At 36.9% G+C, this 5,855-nt stretch overlaps 1 pseudogene; it reads left to right on the forward strand.

The window, feature by feature from the left end:
• Positions 1-4,378: 4,378 nt before the first annotated feature.
• On the forward strand, positions 4,379-4,491 carry LOC112183157 (annotated as a pseudogene).
• Positions 4,492-5,855: the final 1,364 nt, after the last annotated feature.

A 5,855-nucleotide genomic window follows, 5' to 3' on the forward strand; every position in this document is an offset into this window, starting at 1 on the left:
AAGCGTACATATGTAGGGGTAGACACCTTTTGTCCAGGCCTTTTTCCACAACATTCTGAGGCAGACCATTGACACTTAGGCCTCGTTTGGTTGCCGGAAAGGAAATTGGTTCCTTGATCTTTCCCATGAGCATGGGAAAGTAAATTTCCCACTAGTTTCCCTACCAATGTTTGAAAACAGCAAGAATGTAATCGCAAAATATATTTTACTTTCCTTTCCAATGTTTGGTTTGTGCATGAATAGGAAAGTAGGTAACATCAATTCTCCAATAATATCCTTATTATAAAAACATAAACAATTCAAGATTTAAAAGTTTCATGGATAAATTGGTAATAACAACCATTAAAATAATTTTTAGGGTAGGTAATTAATGTGCAATTAATACAAGGAAAGTATGAGGGAAAATGAATCCCATGGGGTGTGGGAGGATCCATTTCCCCCCCTATTTTCCCTTCATGCAGGAAAGTTATTCTTTTCCTTGGGTGTGCCAAACACAGGAAAGGATCAACTTTCCTTTCCCAACATTTCCATTCCGCGAACCAAACAAAGCCTTAAACCAACTTCTTACCTTGCAACGTTAAGGTCATTTTTCAAAATTTGTTTGACCCACGTTGTCCTTCCCTTGGTATCACAAAGGTTCCCCTTCTAACTTTTCCACGTTCCAATGGTTCTCTAAAATTCATGACTATTGTATTTGACAGTACGTGCCTTTATTTTCTAAAATAATATCAGGAAATTTTTTGTTGTATCGCATTGAGTGATTCGACTATTGTTCGGTGGCTACATTATTACAATTTGTAATCTTACTCAACGAATGCATTGCCTATTGTATTGACCGATTGCGTACCTGTTCATTTTTATTTTTAGTTAAGAGGTTATTAATTGGCCAAGAATGAGAAAAATCTACAATTAATCTTTTGTAAATTGGTGAAAATAAAAATATCTTTCGAAATCATATATTTGCTCATTACTCTCAAATGAATTTAAAGTAATTTAGTCATAAAAGACAGTTTAGTCATTTTCTGCTAACCATTACTTTCACAAACTTCTCTAGTCATTTTACATCACTTTTAGCTCCCATGCAGATGTAGCAAATCTCGAAGAAATTGAAAAACTGTGCCAAGGCAATTTGAATGCTAAATTGTCAAATGCAAGCGACTACTAAACCTATTTCTTAAAAGAAAAAGGGTCTTGTAGGCACATCCGCACGTGAACCTAAGACATTTTCTTTTTTGGATAAAAGTGAACCTGTCTTAAAAGTAGGGGTGGGTTCGTGAAACTGAAAACAGAAAGAAAAAAAAACCGAGCCGAAAAGAGCATAAAAGAAAAAACCGAACTAGCGGTTCGGTTTGATTTTCGGTTTTAGGGCGTTAAAACCTAAACCTAAACCGAACCGAACCGAAAGTACCAAAACGACGTCGTTTTGCCTCTCAGTCTGAAACCAAACCCTAAGGCGCGATATAAATAGTTTTCTCGCAGCCACATTCTTCAGTTCCTCTCTTCAGAGCCTCTCACTGTATACCTTATCTTTCTTCAGTTCCTCTCTTTTCTCTCCGCAGATCCTTCGGCTCCCATTTCATCGAAATCCCACGCTCTCTCCTTCCTTGTGATGCTCTCTGCTCTCTTTGCTCAAACCCATTATCAAATACTCCTCATCTTTTTTTCTTTATCCAATCTTGATTGTTTCACAGGTAAAGTTTGCATATTTTCTTCTTGATCTATGAATTTACATAATTATGTGGTGATTATTATTTGCAACCGATGATATGATTTTGTGGGTTGTTGATAATGGCAGAGAAGATGGAGCTACTGGGTTGGGTTGAGTGTTAATGGTTAGGTTGAGATCTCCTTTCACAGGTAAAGTTAAAGTTTGCATCTTTTTCTTCTTGAGCTATGAATTTACATAATTATGTGGATATCATTTGAAATTGATGATATTATTTGGGTGCGGCTATTGCCACCCTACTAACTACTTTGTTCACCCTATAAATTTCTGTTTTATTGAAATACTAATATATCCTTATATGAAATTACAATAAGGGACAATGTCTTATTGAAAATTACAATTAGTTTTTCTTATTACCCTTACATAATACGTACTTAAACTTCATTCTTAATCTTTTTATTCATCGTTAAACCTGGTGAGATTGATTAAGACTTCATGAGATTGATTAACTGAGAGAGACGAGGAGGAAGCCAAAAACAATTGAGAGAGACGTGGGGGAAGCCAAATAGAAAAAGAATTCGAGTTAAACCCTACATTGGAAAATGGTATTTTGGGTACTACAAATGGGTGAACAAAGTAAACATGAAATTAAAAAAAAATATGTGTAAAGTGAGAAAAAAATGTAGGAACAAAGTAATTAATAGGGTGGCAATAGCCGCACCCTATTATTTTGTGGGTTGCTGGGACGACGATGGAGTTGTTGTGATTGTTAAAGATGGGTCTGAGGTTTTGTGCCAAATGAAAGGCTTGATTGGGTTGGGTTGAGTGCTCCTTTCACAGGTAAAGTCTGCATCTTTTTCTTCTTGATCTCATGATGCAAAGTATAGTGCATTTCTTATTGTCTTGTTTGATTTTGGTATTTCATGATTGGAGCAGAGGTGTAGTTTGTTCATAATTTTGGTTTTTATGGTTTGTGGTGTAGGATTAATTGATTGGAGCAGAGGTTGGTTAGATCTCCCTTCCCTAGCTTTACTTTTGTTTCGTATTAAGTTACTCATGATTGCTACCAGTTGTTTGTATTTTAATTGCTCCAAATTGTAGTGGTTTATTAAAGATTTGAAATCAATAATTCATGATCTTAGTGATGTAATTGAAGGTTTTGAGAAGAAGAAGAACAAGAAAGCAGCTTCATATCAGTCCAAGAGAGCATCAACTGGTTAGTCACTTATACTCTCCGCATGCTTATGACTTTCATGTTTTCTCATTCTCAAGCATGCCTCCTTAATTTGTAGGAGTATTAGTTTTGCTGTACTTTATTGAGGTTTTGTTGTTGGTCGATGTCTCCCCTTGATAAGCATTTAGGTTGCAACTGATGCTCTGGTATCCATTAGTCTTTCTAAACTTGAATATACCTATGATTGGATATACCTAATTAACTCATGGTCTTTGGGCTTTCAGTAAGACTCTTGTTATTTGCTGTGCAGGAATGATAGGGCTGATGATAAAAACTTGTCAAATCTAGGCCATATATAGACCCATTACAAGGCTGGAACTCACACTCTTATTTGATCTTCACATTTGGTTAATTTGGGTTTGTTCTTTTCTTGTTTCTCCTCTCAAGATTTCAATTCTTGTGCCATGATATATGATATATTGACAGTTATTTGCTATTCAAGCCTGTGGTTCTTAATTCAATTTGTCTTGTGATGAATGTCAATCTGCAGTTAATAATAAGACTTTCTGATTGCAGGAAATTTTGGCATCTCGTGAGAAATGCAAACCTCGCATCTGGACTATTTGAATCTAGAAGAACCATAAATTAATTGGACAGAAGAGGAATTAACTGTTTTTTGTTTTTTTCAATTATGTGGTGGTTGATGTTGCTTGAGTATCATGTGGGGCTCCTCCATAAGCATGTGTAGACCAAAAGATGGCTCTTGGCCTTGAGAATTGTAAGTAGATGCTTGCTGCCTAAAATGACTTTGTGCACCAAATTGTGTGTTACCATGACCGTGGGGACTAAAAGATGAAGAATTAAGGCCTCGATTCCCTCCATATGAGTGAGAACCACCTTGGTGTGCATTAGAAGACCATCCACTATCTCTCCATGAGAAATTTGGGTGATTTCGCCAACCCAGATTATATTTAGTACAGTAAGGATCATTTCTTGGTGGCCTTTGATAAGAACTAACCGCTTTAACTTGCTCCTCAACAAATTTCAGAAATTGGGAAGCCAAGTGACAATCATAAGTAGAATGATGAGGGGACTCACAAATCAAGCAAAGATATGAAGAACTAACACTCTTGACATGTGAAGAAGAAGTACCAACACCCTTTTGCGCTTGAAGAAGCATCTCAAATTTCTTATCAATCTTTGATTCGAGCCTATCGAGTTTGGAATTCATAACTCCATCATTTTTATCAATATGAGAAACATCAAACACACCTCTACATCGAGGCTCCATATCAACTCGGCCTCTAGTACCATATGCATGTGAATCTCGGCCTCTAGATGTAGTGCGGTCATCTCTACCTCCTCTTCTCCTTTGATGATTATCCCATTGACCGGATTGGGTAGCCACTTCCTCACAAATATCCCAAGCGGCATTAGGACCTTTCTTAAGAAAATTTCCACCCGATGCATTGTCCAATCTTCTTCTATCATCAATAATCAACCCATTGTAGAAAGATTCACAAAGAAGCCACTTGGTGAGTCCATGATGAGGGCAACCTAACTCAATATCCTTGAAGCGCTCTCATGCATCATAAAAAGTCTCATTATCCTCTTGAAAGAACTTGGTCAAGCTATCCCGCATATAAGTAGTCCGATGATGTGGATAATATGCATTCAAGAAGACTCTTTGCATATCGGCCCAAGAGAGAATGGATCTTGGCTTAAGCTTATGAAACCAAGTGCGTGCTTGATCTTTCAAAGAAAATGGGAATAATCGAAGCTTCAATCCTTCCAAAGTTAATCCTCCCAAGTGCATAGTGGAACATATGACATCAAACTCAATTATATGATCATATGGCCTCTCACTAGCCATGCCATGGAAAGTAGGTAGAATAGACAACATGTTAGGCTTGATCTCAAAGTTGGCATTTGTCAGAGGAAGCACAATGCAAGATGGAGCATTTACAATTCTAGGACATGAATAATGGCTCAACAGAATCTCCTCCTCATCTTGTAGTTCTTGACGCTCGTTGGCCATATCTACTACTCGAATAGGAGACCTAGAAGGTGCTTGTGAGCGATGTCTTGGTCTCCTAAATCTCCTTGTTGGTCTTCCTCTAGGTAGTCTTTGCAAAACACGACCACTTCTCAAATTGATAGGTAGTAGAGTATCGCTCATATACCTACGGAAAACCAATAAGAAATCAAGTATCTCAATAACAAAAATATAAGCAAGATAAGCACCAATTCAACTCACAACAAATTGACAAATAATTAGAGGGGTGAAGAGAAATTAAACACAAGTAGTACTAAATTTGACTGCACTAACCAAAGAAATAAAAAATAACAACTAAACAAAGAAACAAGAGATAAAAATAAAAATAAAATAAAAGTATGCTAAAAGTGACCCAAGATGCCAATTACCAAGGGATTAAGATCCGAAAACCTAATCCCCGGCAACTGCGCCATTGACTTGAATCATAAACTTTCGCAAGCGTACAAATCGTTGTCAAGTAAGGGAAGTATTTGAACCTTGATTATCGTACCTCGGGGATTAGGCGTTAGACCTAACTGAGGTGATTGGCGCTAGAGTAACTTAAAGGCATACAATGAAAAATAAAAATAAAAATAAAATAAAGCAAAATAATATTCACAAGGCACCAAGCCTCGGCAATGTTCAGCTTAGCTCACACTAAGCCTAATCAAAGCCACTAACTTGTAGCCCAAATGAGTTATGCACAATTGAAGGTAGAATTTTGTTTGGGAGTTTTGAATTGGGAATTAACTAAATTAAAAGCAAACAACTAATTATCAAGCAATAAATTAAATTCGGATTTCAAATTAATGGGAACATGGGAGTGTCGGGTGATCCACACTAACTATCTTGTAAACATCGATGTCAATTTCACAAATGCATGCATTTCCTATATGTGTCGAGTTCCGTATCTAGTACCGGTTAAGGCTACTAAACCAATTATCCTTTCGGTGTATTGACTATGCCGGTTAAGGCCACAA

Source organism: Rosa chinensis, chromosome 1 (assembly GCF_002994745.2).
Source record: "Rosa chinensis cultivar Old Blush chromosome 1, RchiOBHm-V2, whole genome shotgun sequence".
NCBI classification, from domain to species: Eukaryota; Viridiplantae; Streptophyta; class Magnoliopsida; order Rosales; family Rosaceae; genus Rosa; species Rosa chinensis.